Raw genomic sequence first — 20,183 nt, forward strand, 5'->3', positions numbered from 1 at the left:
GAAATTTGTACATATACTTTAATAAGTGAGTTTGCATACTCACATCGACTTGAGTATTGTAATAAGACCACTTAAGTATGTAAATATATGGTATATGTTTTGTATGATTTGGATTTGCTTCTTGATTTCCATTGCGTGACTAGTTACGTGCACAATGTTGAGCTCAGAAAACTTGCGCATGGAGTAATTATGAGTGTCATCTTGTGTTGCAAAACTAGGGGGTTATGTCGGGACCGGTAGGAGAGGAGAGCGAAGCGCAGCGCATGGAGCGCGAGGCGAAGCAAAGGAAGAGGCTGACGAAGCAGCCAGGAATCAGTTTCCACCACCACCACCACCCATGACGCAGCAGAATTTCGTCCAGTACATGCAGCTGGTGGAGGAACGACAACGTGTGACGTTGGAGCAGCAAAACAAATTCTTTCAAGAGCTGCTGCAACAGAACCGGGTAGAGAGACCCGAGAACCCGGGAGTCACCTTAGCAGACTTCCAGAACACCAAGCCTATATCTTTCGCATACGCGCCCGAGCCAATGGACGCGGAAGATTGGCTTATGGATACTGAGCGAAAGCTCAATACCGTTGGATGCAATGACCAAGAGAAGGTTCGTTATGCTACCCACCTGCTGTGTGGACCTGCCGCATCATGGTGGGACAATATAGTAGCCGTTTATCCGGCTGGAAAGGTATTTACCTGGGAGGAGTTTGCCAAGAAGTTCAGGGAATCCAATGTCCCTGAAAGTATTGTGGAACTGAAGCGTCGAGAATTTGAAAGTATCGAGCAAAAGGACAAAGCCATCCTGACCTATGTCAGGGAATTCTCTAAGCTGTCACGGTATGCTGTTGAAGAAGTCAACACTGAGGAAAAGAAGAAGAAAAGGTTTCTGATGGGGTTAAGTCCCCAGTTCAAAGTACAGCTCCGTATGATGAGAGCGACGGAGTTTCAAGAGTTGGTGGATTCGGCCATCACTCTGGAAGATGATTGCAAACAACTGCAGGAGGAGAAAAGGAAAAAGGCCAAGTTTGAGCCTAAGAGGTTTGTTAGTAACAAGCCTAATACCAGCTTGAGTTTCAAGCCCAGATACAACAACAACAACAGCAACAGCAACAACAACAACAACAACAACAACAACAACAACAACAACAACAACAGCAACTACTACGGTAGTAGGAAGAACCAAGCATTCCAGTCTGCAAATCAAATAGTTTGCAGAAGCTGTGGACTCACAGGGCATTTCGCCAAGGATTGCAAGAAACCAAGGATTATATGCTTTGGTTGTCGTCAGGAGGGGCACATGCTGAAGGACTGCCCCAAGAGAAACACCGGAGGAAGTCAGTCTGGAGGAGGTGGAAGCCGAGGAGGAAACACCGGAGGGAACCGGAAGAATAAGAAGCCCTTCGGCAAGCTGAACTGCACCGGTCCTGGAGGAGGTGGTCAACTCCGATCAGGGCGGTGATAGGTACGCTCCGGATACTCACTCATCCGGCAAAGTACTTTTTAATACTGGTGCTACTACATCATTCATTTCTCAACAATTCATCATCAAACATGGGATTAGTTGCACTAAGTTAGATACACCCATAACCATACTTTACGCGGGGGAACGATAGTAGTAACCCATACCAAACAAAAACAAGTCATCATGATCAATAAGTGCGCGTTTGACGCGGACCTGTTCATTTTACCGATGAAGGACATTGATGTCATTCTTGGTATGAACTGGTTGGAAGCTAATGGAGCATTGATCGACTGTGTGAACAAGACGGTATCGTTGAAAAGCCCCGATGGAAGTAGAATGATTTACCAAGGCGACAAACATACACAGATTGAAGTGGAGCTACAGCTGAACAGACATGAAGGAAGTGAAATTGGAAGATATACCGGTAGTGAATGAATTCCAGGATGTGTTTCTGCGGAATTACACTGGTATGCCACCGGATAGGGAGATAGAATTCACTATCGACCTAATTCCGAGAACAGACTCCGATTGCTAAGGCACCATACAAGATGGGGCCCAAGGAGTTGAAAGAACTTAAGGAGCAATTGGATGACTTGGAATAGAAAGGATTTATACAAGAAAGTGTTTCACCATGGGGATCACATGTAATCTTCGTGGATAAAAGAGATGGTGGTAGAAGGATGTGCGGAGACTACAGAAATTTGAACAATGTCACAATCAAGAACAAGTATCCACTTCCAAGAATTCAAGATCTATTTGATCAAGTTAGAGGCGCAGGAGTCTTTTCCAAAATTGATCTAAGATCCGGTTATCACCAGATAAAGATCAAGAAGGAAGACGTTCTGAAAACTGCCTTTGTTTCAAGGTATGGACATCATGAATACCTTGTAGTACCTTTTGGATTAACCAATGCCCCAGCAATATTCATGAATCTCATGAATAAGATTTTCATGCCATATCTAGACAAATTTGTCATTGTATTCATTGATGATATCTTGATCTATCCCAAGAACAAGGCCGAACATGCTGAACATTTGAGATTAGTGTTGCAAACACTAAGAGAACATCAACTCTATGCCAAATTTAGCAAGTGTGAATTTTGGCTAGATCAAGTGGAATTTCTAGGTCATGTCATTAGTAAAGATGGAATAGCTGTTAACCCAAGCAAGGTAGCAGCAGTTCTAGAATGGGAAGCACCCAAGACCATCAAGGAAATCCGAGGATTCCTCGGAATGGCAGGATATTATCGGAGATTCATTGAAGGATTCTCCAAGATAGCAGGACCAATGACGAAGCTATTAAGAAAGAACACACCATTCATGTGGTCAGAGGAGTGTGAGAAGAGTTTTCAAACTCTGAAGGAGAAACTCACCACGGCACCGGTGTTAGCAGTTCCGGAAGTTGGCAAGGATTACACCGTGTATTGTGACGCATCCAAACATGGATTGGGTTGCGTACTCATGCAAGATCGGAAAGTGATATCTTATGGATCGAGGCAACTCAGACCTCATGAAGTGAATTATCCAACACATGATTTAGAGCTAGCAGCAGTTGTATTTGCACTCAAAACATGGAGACACTTTATGGAGCCAAGTGTGAGCTCTATACAGATCATAAGAGTCTCAAATATTTCTTCACTCAGAAAGAACTCAACATGAGACAGAAAAGATGGCTAGAATTGATCAAGGATTATGATTTGACCATCAATTACACTCCAGGGAAGGCCAATGTTGTAGCAGATGCTTTGAGTAGGAAGAGCACTGGAGGAGTGGAACAAGTGTTATCACCGGAGTTGAGGAAGGAAATAAGCCAAGCCCAAATACAACTTTGGGAGAAAGAAGCTCATGAAGGACTATCGGCTTTACAAGTAGCCGATGAGCTAAATGTCAATTTGAAGAATGAGATAATGATGGGTCAGTTGGACGATCCATTTATCATGGAGGAGATGAGAAGGATAGATGAAGGAAGACCATCAGAATTTCACCGCGGAGAATCTGGATCATTATGGTTCCAAAAGAGAATTTGTGTTCCGGATATTGCTTGAAATCAAGGAAGTAATACTCCAGGAAGCCCATCAAACACCATACTCCATTCATCCGGGAAGTACAAAGATGTACATGGATCTAAAGGAGCTATTACTGGTGGAATAATATGAAGAGAGAGATAGCACAATATGTGGCGGAATGCCATACACACCAGAGAGTGAAGGCTGAACACCAAAGTCCGGCAGGAAAGTTACAACCTTTACCTATTCCAGAGTGGAAATGGGAGGAAATAGGGATGGATTTCATCACCGGATTACCCATGACCAATAAAAAGAAGGACATGATATGGGTAATCGTGGACCGGTTGACGAAGAGTGCACACTTCGTAGCGGTAAATCGGCAGGATAAAGGAGAGAAACTCATCGATCTTTACATCAAAGAGATCGTGAGTAAGCATGGAGTGCCCAAGAAGATCGTGTCGGATCGAGGATCCGTGTTCACATCAGCATTCTGGAAGCAACTACACGAAGCTTTAGGATCCAAGTTGGACTATAGTACCGCTTATCATCCCCGGACCGGTGGACAAACCGAGAGAACCAACCGGATCCTAGAGGATATGCTTAGGGCTTGTGCCCTAGATTTCGGAGGATCATGGGAGGAGCACTTGCCACTAGCAGAGTTTTCATACAATAATAGCTATCAAAGCAGCATCAAGATGGCACCGTTTGAAGCTCTCTACGGAAGGAAGTGTAGATCACCGATATGTTGGTATGAAGCCGGAGCAAGCAAAGAGTTCAACCCGATTATGTCAAGGAAAAGCAACAAATCATTGACATCATCGAGAGATAGGCTCAAAATAGCCCAGAGCCGACAGAAGAGTTATGCCGATCAAAAGAGGAGAACATGGGAGCCACGAGTTGGAGACATGGTATACCTTAAGGTGAGCCCGATGAAAGGACTCCAGAGGTTTGGAGTAAAAGTTAAGCTCAGCCCTAGATACATCGGACCTTTCAAGATTCTGAGTCAAAACCGAGGGTTAGCCTTCGAATTGGAACTACCGGGAAGGTTATCTCAGGTTCACAACGTATTCCATGTGTCGCAACTCAGAAAGTGTTTGAAGACCCCAGATGAGCCAGTATCACATGAAGAACTTGAATTACAACCAGATTTGACGTACATCGAGAAGCCAGCAAAGATTCTCGAGGAAAACTGGAAACAACTCAGGAATCGAGCCATAAAATACTGCAAGATACAATGGAAGCATCATCCCGAGAGGGAAGCTACCAGGAAAAAGAGGAAGACCTGAGGAAAACATACCCCGAACTTTTCAGGTATTACCACCACAACTTCGGGACGAATTTTTCTTTAGGGGGAAAGGCTGTAATATCCCAGGTTTAGAGACGATCGAGGGGTATATTTTAGAAAGGGATGTGCATTGCATTGTAACTTACGGGAAAATTTCGCGCTTTTAAACAAAAACTGCATCGAAGGGGGACAAGTTTCTCTCTCGACACCTTACAGGGTTAGGGTTTCGAGAGTGCGATGAACTTGTTCCTACTTGTCTAAAATTAGGGTTTTGAGAAGAGAGAAGTGATATTGCATTAAAAATCTTATGTTGCATGATTGAATTACAAGTTAAGTTGTTTGAATGAATTCAAACCAACTTTGAATTTGAATTTCAAATTCAAACATTAAATGGTTATCACATAATTCAAATTTGAGATAATTTAACAAACAATTATCATTAAGCAAGAATATAAGTAATACAACAATTACTTAAAGCTCATTAAGGAAAACTTGAGCTTTATTGATAATCACACACATTATACATTGTCTTTACAATATTCAGATTTGAATTATGGAATTACAACACATTACAAGAATTGAATAAATAGAAAAAGGAAAAGGAAAATTACAAGATATCTAAATAAACTAAACTACAAAGTGATTTTCATGAATTCTATGATCTTGCTGATCTTGAATTCATCCCGATCGAGCACTTGGTACCTGCACACATACACAAATAAACAAGTATTAAGCCAAGTGGCAAAGCCACTTGGCAGGTTAGCAAACAATGGAATGAGATGGATATGCTCAAGTTTACGCCGAGAAGGTCCATGCCATAGATAGAATCAAGCCCAGGTGCACAGCACTTGCACACACACACAACCAGGAAGCTCACCAGGCTATGTGCATGCACAACAGCACACACAAGCCGGGGAGTCACCAAAATGGTGCCGAGCCTCGGTGTCGACCAGGAGAGCAAAGTGAGGATGATATAAAACCTTTTTCCATCCAAACCCTAAACATTCCATCGACACAAGCTCATGGGTAAGTTCACCAAGAATAGCAAGAACACTTAGAACAGGCAGAACAACAAGCCACCAGAAATCATCCAGGGACAGATTCATCAAGAAGCTGTCAGTGCGTGAGCAAGTACCAGATGGAGTAAAGCACCACGAGATTGCAAGGAGGAGCAGGGCAAGCAAACCAAGCATCACAGAAGCAATCCTCTACACCAACACCTTTTTCTAGGAGCTGGAGTGAGGTATACCACACAAGAGCCTGAGCAAGATCATATCTTGCTAATACTTAAGCATGCTTGCATCACAGGAGCACAGAAGGGTAGGAAAACCCTGGGTGTATCATCATTTGGTTACTAAACCAATTGGTGCCGAGCAAGTACAACCAAGGCTAAAAGGAAAATAAACCGGGGAACACCTGGTTGTGACAACACGAGTGTCAAAACCAGAGAAATCCAGCATGGATTTACTCCTTGTAGTCATTCAGGTTCACAAAGCACCCATTAGCCTAGCTAAACCATCAGATTGACAGGAAACATGTGCCTATCCTATTTATCAACATCAAGGCTACTGGAAATTCACTAAGTGACTAGCCAGTGAGCATCTATCCATCACAGAAAGCCACCAAATAGGGGAGCTACCCTAGGGCAGCATATGACTACTGCCAGGGTCACCTCAAACCCTAGAACAGCCAAACCAACAAGCCAAATACAATTATCATCACCCTGATTGGGTTCAAAGAAGGGCTAGGGTTCCCAACCACTGTGGGCATCCATCTAGCCTAAGCCAATCAAATGTGATGATCATTACTGTATCACAGTTCACATCAATTATCCACTCAATCAATAAAGGCAACACAGATAATTGATAATAACAAGTAAATCATGAAACAGACACATGCTAATGATCCAGAGGATCACTGTGCAAGCATCCAGCTGATGCTTGAGCAAGCACCAGCACTGATCTGTGCCACACACATACACATAAATAGATAATTAAATGATTGTATCCAGAAGCACATCCAAGGCAAGATGAACCTCTAGATCAAGATAAATTAGTAAAGCACTTGGTGCTCATCACTGAATCATGCAGTTAAACCAGCAGTAATGCTCAATCAAGCATACACATGAAATTGAGCACAAGGGACAGACATACCGAGTGCCTCGGAACTTGCAAATTGCAAGGAATACACATGGTAATCAAGCCGGGGCAGCCAAATTGAATACACATGAGTGTCTAGCAAGAATAGTAACTAGAACAGAGGCATAGGGAAGGATCCAAGCCAGATATGCAAGATTCAACAAGCTTGTGGCTCTGAAACATGCACAGAACTGTGCACAATCAAGATAGCAAGAATTAAGCCTAGATAATAAGCAGAATAGGGCAGCACCGTAGCTAGAATTCATGGCAGTAGCACAAGCAGCAGCAGCACACGCCACACGGCCAAGCTAGGCGCAACGGAGCGAGCGACAACGACACGGCGGGCCCTCCATGAGGAGGAACGCCTTGGCTAGAGCTGCGAGAGAGGAAGAAGAACAGGACATAAGAGAGAAGAAGCGGTGGAGGACGTACCGGGGTCGAGCCGGCCAACCACCATGGCGGCCACGGCGGCACACGCCGAGGCGCGGCGGCGCCGAGCCAAGCCAGGCCATGGCGGCGCCACAGCACCACCCCATCGTGGCGGCCACAGCACCATCACGCCGGAGCTTGGGAGCCACGGGATCAAGCGGATCCCGAACCCTAGGCATGGCGGTGAGGGTCGATGACGAGCGAGGGACAGCGTCAGCTCCAAATCGACGCGGAGGGAGCGAATCGCCGTCGTCTGGCGGTTCGATTGCGCCCCATGGCGTAAGCCATGGCGGCCGGAGACCCCCGGAATCGGCCGGCGACGGTGCGGGCGACGCAGGTCGCCAGTGAGAGCGGCGGGGATTAGGGGGTTAGGTCGAGCGGCGCGTGGTGAGGGAGTGAGCAAGCGACCGCTCGGGTCGGTTGGACCCGAGCTGGTTTAGCCCAACCCACTGGGCCACCCTGACAGGTGGGCCCAGGGGCAAAAAATGACTTTTCACAATTCAATAAAAACATGAAACTTTGAAATTCAATAGAAAATTGATAAAAGCTCTTAAAAATAAATTAAAAATATGAAAAAGGATCAGCATAAAATTCTCTATTTAAATAAAATATCAAAGAGAATTTTTGAAGACAATTAATAATAAGTCCTATTTTGAGGAAATAAATAATGATTTAAATCACACATATTATTTTCAATAATGAAAATAAGTCCATTAATGCAATTGGACTTTCAAAACACCTTGAAAATATTTCAAGGTTGTATTTACCCTAAACAGAGTATCTCCAAATCCATCTTAGTACTTGATGACCCACAAGTATAGGGGATCGCAACAGTCTTCGAGGGAAGTAAAACCCAAATTTATTGATTCGACACAAGGGGAGGTAAAGAATACTTATAAGCCTTAACAACTGAGTTGTCAATTCAGTCGCACCTGGAAAAGCACTAGCAACAGGGGTGATGTGAAAGTAGCGATAATATGGGAACAGTAGTAACGGTAACACGACGGCGAGTAATAGTAATATGAGAGCAATGGCACCAGAAAACAGTTGACATGTAGAACGAGTATATGATGATGAAAGATGGACCGGGGTTCCCAGCTATCTACACTAGTGGCAACTCTCCAATAACAAGTGTTGGCAAATTACAGTCGGGCAATTGATAGGATTGAAATAGCATTAAGACAGAACATCAAGATCATTAATCATGTAGGCATGTTTTCCAATAATAGTCGTACGTGCTCGCAATGAGAAACTTGCACAACATCTTTTGTCCTACCAGCCGGTGGCAGCCGGGCCTCAAGGGAAACTACTGGATATTAAGGTACTCCTTTTAATAGAGCACCGGAGCAAAGCATTAACACTCCGTGAAAACATGTGTCCCTCACATCACCGCCATCCCCTCCGGTTGTCCCGATTTCGTCACTTCGGGGCCATTGGTTCCGGACGGTGACATGTGCATACAACTTGTAGATACAATCTAAGCAATAAGTATAGAGCTCAAATCTAAGATCATGGCACTCGGGCCCTAGTGACAAGCATTAAGCATAACAAGATTGCGAGCAACAATAACTTCATAAACTTTGTAGATAGACAATCATAACGTAACAATCCATCGGATCCCGACAAACACAACACCGATTACATCAGATGAATCTCAATCATGTAAGGCAGCTCATGAGATCATTGTATTGAAGTACATGGGGGAGAGAATACCAACTAGCTACAGCTAGAACCCGTAGTCCATGGGGGAACTACTCACGGAGCATGATGGAGGCGATGGCGTTGATGGAGATGGCTTCCGGGGCACTTCCCCGTCCCGGCAGGGTGCCGGGACGGAGACTCTCGTCCCCCGAATTGGAGTTTCGCGATGGCGGCGGCGCCCCGGAGTCTTTACTGGAGTTTCGTCAAGTGGTACGGTGTTTTTAGGTCGAAAGGGATTTTATAGGCGAAGAGGCGGCGCGGGGGGCACTCGGGGCGCCACACCACGGGCCGGCGCGGGCCCGGGCCAGGCCGCGCCGCCCTATGGTGTGGTGGCCCTCCGGCCCCTCTCCGACTCTTCTTCGGTGTTCTGGACGCTTCGGGAAAAATAGGAGGTTTGGTCTTCGTTTCGTCGAATTCGAGAATATTGCCCGAACAGCCTTTCGGAACCAAAAACAGGCAGAAACAGAACTGGCACTGTGGCATCTTGTTAATAGGTTAGTTCCGGAAAATGCATGAAATCATCATAAAGTGCAAGCAAAACATGTAAGTATTGTCATAAAACAAGCATGGAACGACAGAAATTATGGATACGTCGGAGACGTATCAAGCATCCCCAAGCTTAGTTCCTGCTCGTCCCGAGCAGGTAAACGATAAAAAGAATAATTTCTGTAGTGACATGCTACTTACATAACCTTGATCATACTATTACAAAGCATATGAAATGAATGAAGTGACTCAAGGCAATGATCTATAGTTGCTAACAAATAGATAACATATAGCAAAACTTTTCATGAATAATACCTTCAAGACTAGTATCAAAAGTCTTGCACAAGAGTTAACTCATAAAGCAATAAGTTCAAAGTAAAGGCATCGAAGCAACACAAAGGAAGATATAAGTTTCAGCGGTTGCTTTCAACTTGTAACATGCATATCTCATGGATAATTGTCAACACAAAGTAATATGATGAATGCGAATAAGCAAGTATGTAAGAATCAATGCACAATTGACACAAGTGTTTGCTTCTAAGATGGAAGGAAGTAGGTAAACTGACTCAACATAAAGTAAAAGAATGGCCCTTCAAAGAGGAAAGCATCGATTGCTATATTTGTGCTAGAGCTTTGGTTTTGAAAACATAAAGAGAGCATAAAAGTAAAGTTTTGAGAGGTGTTTGTTGTTGTTGTCAACGAATGGTAGTGGGCACTCTAACCCCCTTTCTAGACAAACCTTCAAAGAGCGGCTCCCATGAATTATTTTTATTTTTGGGTGGCACTCCTTCCAACCGTTCTTTCACAAACCATGGCTAACCGAATCCTCGGGTGCCTACCAACAATCTCATACCATGAAGGAGTGCCTTTTTATTTTAGTTTTATTATGATGACACTCCTCCCAACCTTTGCTTACACAAGCCATGGCTAACCGAATCCTTCGGGTGCCGTCCAACAATCACATACCATGGATGAGTGTCTCTTTTGGTTAATTAATTTGGGACTGGGAATCCCATTGCCAGCTCTTTTTGCAAAATTATTGGATAAGCGGATGAAGCCACTAGTCCATTGGTGAAAGTTGCCCAACAAGATTGAAAGATAAACACCACATACTTCCTCATGAGCTATAAAACATTGACACAAATCAGAGGTAATAAATTTTGAATTGTTTAAAGGTAGCACTCAAGCAATTTACTTTGGAATGGCGGAAATACCACATAGTAGGTAGGTATGGTGGACACAAATGGCATAATGGTTGGCTCAAGTATTTTGGATGCATGAGAAGTATTCCCTCTCGATACAAGGCTTAGGCTAGCAAGGCTATTTGAAGCAAACACAAGTATGAACTGGTACAACAAAACTTACATAAGAACATATTGCAAGCATTATAATACTCTACACTTGTCTTCCTTGTTGCTCAAACACTTTTACCGGAAAATATCTAGACCTTAAGAGAGATCAATTATGCAAACCAATTTCAACAAGCTCTACAGTAGTTCTCCACTAATAGGCTTAGACTACATGAAAAAACTTAATCATGATCTACTTGAGAGCTCAAAACAATTGCCAAGTGTCAAATTATCCAAGACATATGAGGCATTTTCCTTTTCCAACCAAATATAAATAAGTGCAATAGCTTCCAACTTTTATCATTGAACATTAAAAGTAAAACGAAGAACACGAGTGTTCATATGAAAAAGCGGAGCGTGTATCTCTCCCAAATAAGGATTGCTAGGATCCGATCTTATTCAAACAAAACAAAAATAAAAGCACACAGACGCTCCAAGTAAAACACATATGATGTGACCGAATAAAAATATAGTTTCAGGGGAGGAACCTGATAAGTTGATGAAGAAGGGGATGCCTTGGGCATCCCCAAGCTTAGACGCTTGAGTCTTCTTGAAATATGCAGGGATGAACCACGGGGGCATCCCCAAGCTTAGACTTTTCACTCTTCTTGATCATATATCATCCTCCTCTCTTGACCCTTGAAAACTTCCTTCACACCAAACTTCTCATAAACTTCATTAGAGGGGTTAGTACTCAAAAAATTTGAATCCACCTTGGTCCTGTAGTGGCACATTGCAAGAACTCAATAAAACATTAGCTACAGCTCTCCACGTCTAGAAAACCTCGCTTAAATTCCACAAGAGACAATGCAAAAAACAGAGACAGAATCTGCCAAAACAGAACAGCCAGTAAAGACGAATTTTAATAAAATACTTCCGTTGCTCAAATCAGAAAACTCAAAACTAATGAAAGTTGCGTACATATCTGAGGAACACGCACGTAAATTGGCTTAATTTTCTCAGTTACCTACAGAGAAAAAAGACCAGATTCGTGACAGATAGAAATCTGTTTCTGCGCAGAAATCCAAATCTAGTATCAACCTTCGATTAGAGGCTTCACTTGGCACAACAAAACACAAAACTAAGATAAGGAGAGGTTGCTACAGTAGTAAAAAACTTCCAAGACACAAATATAAAACAAAGTACTGTTGCAAAATAACACATGGGTTATCTCTCAAGAAGTTCTTTCTTTACAGCCATTAAGATGGGCTCAGCAGTTTTAATGATGCACTCGCAAGAAATAGTATTTTAAGCAAAAGAGAGCATCAAGAGGCAAATCCAAAACAAGTTTAAGCCTAACATGCTTCCTATGCATAGGAATCTTGTACACAAATAAATTCATGAAGAACAAAGTGACAAGCATAAGAGGATAAAACAAGGATAACTTCAAAAATTTCAGCATATAGAGAGGTGTATTAGTACCATGAAAATTTCTACAACCATATTTTCCTCTCTCATAATAATTTTCAGTAGCTTCATAAACAAACTCAACAATATAACTATCACATGCAGCATACTTTTCATGATTTCCAAACACATAATTTTTATCAAGTTCAAGAATAGTGGAATTAAAACTTTCAAACTTACTTTTATTAATAATACAACAAGGTAGGTGATCAATCTCAATAGATATGGGAGTCATAGAATAAGTCAAGAATTCTGCAATCCCATTTTCATTAGTAGTACAATTAATATTATCAAGTAACATAGGGCCATCATCTAGAGCTTTATCATAGACATTTGCCAAACAAAATTCTTTAGTACCATGCATTTCGACATCAGGCACAAACAAAGCATTATCATAAGATTTATCAAAGTAGCATGGATTATCATATATAACAGTAGCATAATTATTTTCACAAGTTTTACTCATAGGGAATATTTCAAGAGAATCCACAGGAACATAACATTCAACCTCTTCCGGTAAGCATGCAGGACAATCAAATAGTGTAAGAGATAAAGAGTTACTCTCATTAGAAGGTTGGCATGGGTAGCTAATCCATTCTTCCTCCTTTTGTTCATCACTCTCCTCTTCTTTTTCATCTAATGAGCATTCAGGTTCATCAATTTCCTCCTCCTTTTCATCCAATGAGCTTTCAGGTTCATCAATTTCTTCTTCCATCGGTTCCTGCAAATTGTGAGTGCATTCTTGTGCATTAGTGTGTCTCTCTTTATAATCAAGGATATAAGGATTCCTACTGTAGCATTCTATGCAAGAATTAAGGATAGTAGAGACATAATCTTTAAGGCCCTTACAAACAACACAAGTTTCATAATTCTCAACCATGAAGGATTCTATCTCGGAGGCTCCCATAAATAAGACAAATTGTTCTACCTCTTCGAACCCATAATGAATATAGCAATTCCGATTATAGTTCTTAATAAAAAATTCCTCACTAAAGCCACATTGAAATTTAAGATGTTTAGTATCTCGTTGAGAGCAACGAGTTTATATCATGGCGTTCAAGCAAGATTTTAGCAATTGTATTCAATTTTTCTATCATAGCACTCATTATTTTACCAGTTCTTGATTCTCTATAACAATTATAACATTCTATAAGCTCCAAGTAGGTTGTTGGTTCTCCCATAACAGCAGTTTTTAATTTTTTGGTTTTTCAAATTTTTATGGATTTTTGGGTATATGAGACAAATAAAACAAGACAAAAATAAACTAAGCAAAAGTAAACTAAGCAAACTAATACTAGACAGAAATAAACTAAGCACAAATAAACTAGACAAAAGTAAACTAAGCAAAATAAAACAAAATAAAACAGAGAGAGATGTAGAGTGTACTCCCCGGGTGAACTTATGAGTAGAGCTATGCCTCCCGGCAACGGTGCCGGAAAATAGTCTTGATGACCCACAAGTATAGGGGATCGCAACGGTCTTCGAGGGAAGTAAAACCCAAATTTATTGATTCGACACAAGGGAGGTAAAGAATACTTATAAGCCTTAACAAGCGAGTTGTCAATTCAGCTGCACACGGAAAAGCACTAGCAACGGGGGTGATGTGAAAGTAGCGATAATATGGGAACGAGTAGTAACATGATAACACGACGACGGTAATAGTAATATGAGAGCAATGGCACCAGAAAGCAGTTGACATGTAGAACGAGTATATGATGATGAAAGATGGACCGGGGTTCCCAGCTATCTACACTAGTGGCAACTCTCCAATAACAAGTGTTGGGTGAACAAATTACAGTTGGGCAATTGATAGGATTGAAATAGCATTAAGACAGAACATCAAGATCATTAATCATGTAGGCATGTTTTCCAATAATAGTCGTACGTGCTCGCAATGAGAAACTTGCACAACATCTTTTGTCCTACCAGCTAGGTGGCAGCCGGGCCTCAAGGGAAACTACTGGATATTAAGGTACTCCTTTTAATAGAGCACCGGAGCAAAGCATTAACACTCCGTGAAAACATGTGTCCCTCACATCACCGCCATCCCCTCCGGTTGTCCCGATTTCGTCACTTCGGGGCCATTGGTTCCGGACGGTGACATGTGCATACAACTTGTAGATACAATCTAAGCAATAAGTATAGAGCTCAAATCTAAGATCATGGCACTCGGGCCCTAGTGACAAGCATTAAGCATAACAAGATTGCAGCAACAATAACTTCATAAACTTTGTAGATAGACAATCATAACGTAACAATCCATCGGATCCCGACAAACACAACACCGATTACATCGAGATGAATCTCAATCATGTAAGGCAGCTCATGAGATCATTGTATTGAAGTACATGGGGGAGAGAATACCAACTAGCTACAGCTAGAACCCGTAGTCCATGGGGGAACTACTCACGGAGCATGATGGAGGCGATGGCGTTGATGGAGATGGCTTCAGGGGGCACTTCCCCGTCCCGGCAGGGTGCCGGGACGAGACTCTGTCCCCCGAATTGGAGTTTCGCGATGGCGGCGGCGCCCCGGAGTCTTTACGGAGTTTCGTCAAGTGGTACGGTGTTTTTAGGTCGAAAGGGATTTTATAGGCGAAGAGGCGGCGCGAGGGGCACTCAGGGCGCCACACCACGGGCCGGCGCGGGCCCGGGCCGGGCCGCGCCGCCCTATGGTGTGGTGGCCCTCGGCCCCTCTCCGACTCTTCTTCGGTGTTACGGACGCTTCGGGAAAAATAGGAGGTTTGGTCCTCGTTTCGTCGAATTCGAGAATATTGCCCGAACAGCCTTTGCGGAACCAAAAACAGCAGAAAACGAGGAGCTGCATCTGTGGCATCTTGTTAATAGGTTAGTTCCGGAAAATGCATGAAATCATCATAAAGTGCAAGCAAAACATGTAAGTATTGTCATAAAACAAGCATGGAACGACAGAAATTATGGATACGTCGGAGACGTATCAGTACTAACCTCTCATAAAATAACAACGACATCGGAAGGGGGGAACAAACCCTAAAACTGGAATCATGCATAATTGCTTCTTTAACCGTTGCCCTTATCGGACAATGATGCTATTTTTCAGAACCAGAGGACAAGGGTCGGTCCACACCATCCAACTGCAAAACTTTGCAGTGTTCAGGCAAGTTCATCACTTGCTCATGTCATTTGAGTATTTCTATCAAATTACTTGCAAAGTACTATGGTTATCACTATTGCATAAAAACCAAAACCACTACTTTCATAACTATGAATATGACTATGTGGTGGGCAATGGAACCATGGATTGTGTTGATATGGTGGAGGTTCCATTGCAAGGGTTTATATCCATCTAGGATTAAACAACAAATGTCGCCGGTGATTCTTGTGCCGTAATAACCGTGTTAACCATAAGATCCGGAGTGGGACGGAGTAGTCAAAAGTGTTTCCACCTCTCGTTCATCAACGGATGCGCTTTACCGTAGTACACTTGTGATCCAAGGGGGCAAGCGGTGAGGCTGGGGAGTCCTAAGTCCCCACGGCATAGTCCGTAGTACACTTGTCGCCCGAAGGAGCAAGCGGTGAGGCTGGGGAGTCCTAAGTCCCCACGGTATTGCGGTCTATGATGGGTTGCAGCTACCGGCGTAGGAGTGTATGGTAGAGCCCAGCACTGTCGCCGTGGTCGGGGTCCACCTTGAAATCTACAGGAATAATGGGACCGGCGTGGACCCAGGGTCGGGGCATGCAACAAAGGGTGGGTGTTCGAGGTAGCGGAGGAACATGATTGGATAGACCTTATACCGGGCCTCACACCAAAGGAAGTGTGGACGAGAACTAGACTCGGTAGGCACCAAGGTTAAGAACTCTTATGGGTAAAGCAACACACCTCTGCAGAGTGTAAAGAAGCGTGACTGTCACTCCCTGTTCGGGATGAGGAACTGCGAACGCAGCCGGAAAGGAGCTCCATGAAGTTCTAGTAAACCGGTGAAGGCTGACGGACATAGCTCTTTGAAATAAAAGCAATCTCTTAAAGAAATGTTTAACACAACTTGCATTGGTATTAGACTTTCTGGTCTAATATCGTAGCTAGTGCATTAAACACCTCTTTCCTATAATGAACTTGTTGAGTACGCTCGTACTTATCCCACTCTTAAATCCCTTGCTTAGATTGTCCGAATCGTCCGGAGGAGAACTACGACAACCACGAAGGAGCCGAGATCATCGGCTATGAAGAACCGAGACCTCTCGGGAGGTATTGAAGGCGTAGACTATCTCATAGTCTACGGAACCGAGAGGCTTCCGGTGGAGATCAAGCCTAGAAGCACCAAGTAGTAGTTGTAGCCGAGCAGTGGGAACACCTAGTATTTAGCTGCTCGTGGTAATAAATGTATAACCTAGTGAAACTTCTGTATTGTAAGATAAGGTGGGTTCGCCTCGAACCCAGGGGTATCCCTCTTAGGACCCAAGAGGAGCTCCAAGACAATATATGTTTGATGCTTGTAATAATAAGTGAATGAGTTATGGACCCTGCTATGTTCTGTTGTACTACTCTGAGGGATGTAATATTTGCGGAATGGTACTTCGTGAATGTTATATCAACGACTCGCATACTACAACATGCAGTGGTATGCAGGGTCACCACAGAAATCAGTGTTCACGAACTGATCATTCAGTGCATCGTAGTCCACCCATCGGGTGTACTCCCCTGTACCTACACCATAGGTATTTCCTACATTCGTATCCGACTCAACCTGTGTCGGATACCCTCCAACTTCTTCCTCCTTCCACGGATAACTCTGGTGCTGGGTCGTGGCATCTTCATTCATCTCCCCGTCATAATACGCTAAGGTACTATGAGTTCCAGTATCAGACCCCCAACGCCAACCCGTGGAGTTCTCTATAGGAGTCACGGAACGCTGATTGTTTCCGGATTCCTCTCCACCCTCATATCCTCTATAGGAACTACTAAGATAGTTCCCAGGTGTAATGGGTGTAGTTTCTCGTTCAGGGTGGTCAATACTAATATAGTCACCAGCTGAGTAAAACTGGTGTGTGCACCTCATTCTCCATAGGTTCCTTCCCATTTGTCTCCTCCTTGGGTTCAGTAAACTCCTCTAGCATTGTATCAATTGCTCCCGCCAAATGACGGTTCAACTGAAAGAACAATGATAATAAGTTGTGGCTATTATCCATGTATTTTGCTGCTTCTGCTGGTTTGCGTTTGGCATATTTGAAATGGTTCAACATGGGATCATCGTCCTCCTCCATGTGAGGAATGTGTGTGAATTCGGAACCCATAAGCTCTTTCGTCTTATGCTCCCGAATATCGGTTATGGCTCTCATAACGGCTATATGGTAGGTTGTGTTCATAGTTCTGGCTTCCCCTGCTGGCATTACTACGCTCATTCCCAAAGATTCGGGAAGTCGCAGCCCTACCCTACACTTGGCCAATACAGTACCATTGTAGTACATGTATTTCTTTACTTGGATCTGGGGATCACACCCAAATTCAAGTAACATGGCTCGTAGAATATCTGCAAGTCCTCCTTCATATTCACTCGGTGTAGAATCCATCACTTTCACGTTTCGTCCGGACGTGAACTTGCCATGTTGGCTGTAGAAATAGAAAGATTATAAGATTAGTAATAAAGCATCATAATAGAGATAATAAAGAATTATCGCACTAAAAGATATGATTGTTGTATTCTCAAGTGAATATACACCATACTTTTAGAGAATTCTTTACTAATCCTATTTGACTCCTAACGTTTGGTCCCATTTACTAGGTTCCAACCTAAGGTCAAAGCTTTTGCTACGATACCAAGCTGTGGTGACCACTGCATACCACTGCATGTTGTAGTATGCCAGTCGTTGATATAACATTCACGAAGTACCATTCCGCAAATATTACATCCCTCAGAGTAGTACAACAGAACATAGCAGGGTCCATAACTCACTCACTTATTATTACAAGCATCAAACATATAAGGTCCTGGAGCTCCTCCTGGGTCCTAAGAGGAATACTCCTGGGTTCGAGGCGAACCCACCTTAACTTACAATATAGAAGTTTCACTAGGTTATACATTTATTACCTCGAGCAGCTAAATACTAAGAGTTCCCACTGCTCGGCTACTACTGCTACTCAGTACTTCTAGGCTTGTTCTCCTCCGAAAGCCTCCCCGGTTCCGTACACTATGAGGTAGTCTACGCCTTCAATACCTCCCGAGAGGCCTGGTTCTTCATAGCCGATGATCTCGGCTCCATCATGGTTGTCGTAGTCCTCCTCCAGACGATTCAGACAATCTAAGCAAGGGATTTAAGAGTGGGATGAGTACGAGCGTACTCAACAAGTTCATTATAGGAAAGAGGTGTTTAATGCACTAGCTACGGCATTAGACCGGAAAGTCTAATACCAATGCAGGTTTTGATAACCATTTCTTCAAAAGGTTGCTTTTATTCGGAAGAACTATGTCCGTCGGCCTTCACCGGTTTACTAGAACTTCATGGAGTTCCTTTCCGGCCGCGTTCGTAGTTCCATATCCCGGAACGAGGAGTGACGAGTCACGGTTCTTTACACTCTGCGAGAGGTGTGTTGCTTTACCCATAAGAGATCTTAACCCTGGTGCCAACCGGGCAGCTTTCCCGTCCACACTTCCTTCGGTGTGAGGCCCGGTATAAGGTCTAGCCAATCATGTTCCTCCGCTACCTCGAACACCCACCCTTTGTTGCATGCCCCGACCCTGGGTCCACGCCGGTCCCATTATTCCCATATATTTCAGGGTGGACCCCGACCACGACGACAGTCTGGGATCGAACCAAACTCCTTCGCCGGTAGCTGCAACCCGTCATAGACCGCAATACTGTGGGGACTTAGGACTCCCCAGCCTCACCATCTTGCTCCTTCGGGCGACAAGTGTACTACGGACAATGCCGTGGGGACTTAGGACTCCCCAGCCTCACCAGCTTGCCCCCTTGGATTACAAGTGTACTACGGTAGAGCGCATCCGTTGATGAACGAGAGGTGGAAACACTTTTGACTACTCCGTCCCACTCCGGATCTTATGGTTAACACGGGTATTACGGCACAAGAATCACTGGCGACATTTGTTGTTTAATCCTAGATGGATATAAACCCTTGCAATGGAACCTCCACCATATCAATACAATCCATGGTTCCATTGCCCACCACATAGTCATATTCATAGTTATGAAAGTAGTGGTTTTGATTTTTATGCGATAGTGATAACCATAATACTTTGCAAGTAATTTGATAGAAATACTCAAATGACATGAGCAAGTGATGAACTTGCCTGAACACTGCAAAGTTTTGCAGTTGGAAGGTGTGGACTGACCCTTGTCCTCTGTCTCTGAAAAATAGCATCATTGTCCGATAAGGGCAATGGTTAAAGAAGCAATTATGCATGATTCCAGTTTTAGGGTTTGATTCCCCCCTTCCGATGTCGTTATTATTTCATGTGAGAGGTTAATACTAGGAATAATTTAGGGATACTCTGTTTAGGGTAAAACTAGCAAAAGTGCCCGTGCGTTGCGACGGGTCTAAGCTGAAGAAGTAAATTTCTTCATATCGTAGAAAACAACCCATTTCTGTTTCTAACATTATCATTAGAGGTTCCATCTAGATTTCATTTTCATATCATTTAAAGTGTATTAATTTTCACCCCATAAATCTGACATATACTTTCTATTATTCTTGATGCACTTGCTACTTCGTAAAATTGAATTTAATTTACCTTGAACAATAGATGGTTGCCATCGAATTCTCATATTATCTTCAATGGCTATGATTAAATTCTGATCTTACCTCTAAGTAGGTAAGTAAGCGTCTTAAAATCCTCTAAGAAGAAACTACATATAGCTCTAGAATTAAGGATAATTGTATTCACGAGCAGGCTTGATACTTGAAACGAACAACTACATGTGGAGGATGGACTACC

This window comes from Lolium rigidum, chromosome 4 (assembly GCF_022539505.1).
Source record: "Lolium rigidum isolate FL_2022 chromosome 4, APGP_CSIRO_Lrig_0.1, whole genome shotgun sequence".
Taxonomy (NCBI): domain Eukaryota; kingdom Viridiplantae; phylum Streptophyta; class Magnoliopsida; order Poales; family Poaceae; genus Lolium; species Lolium rigidum.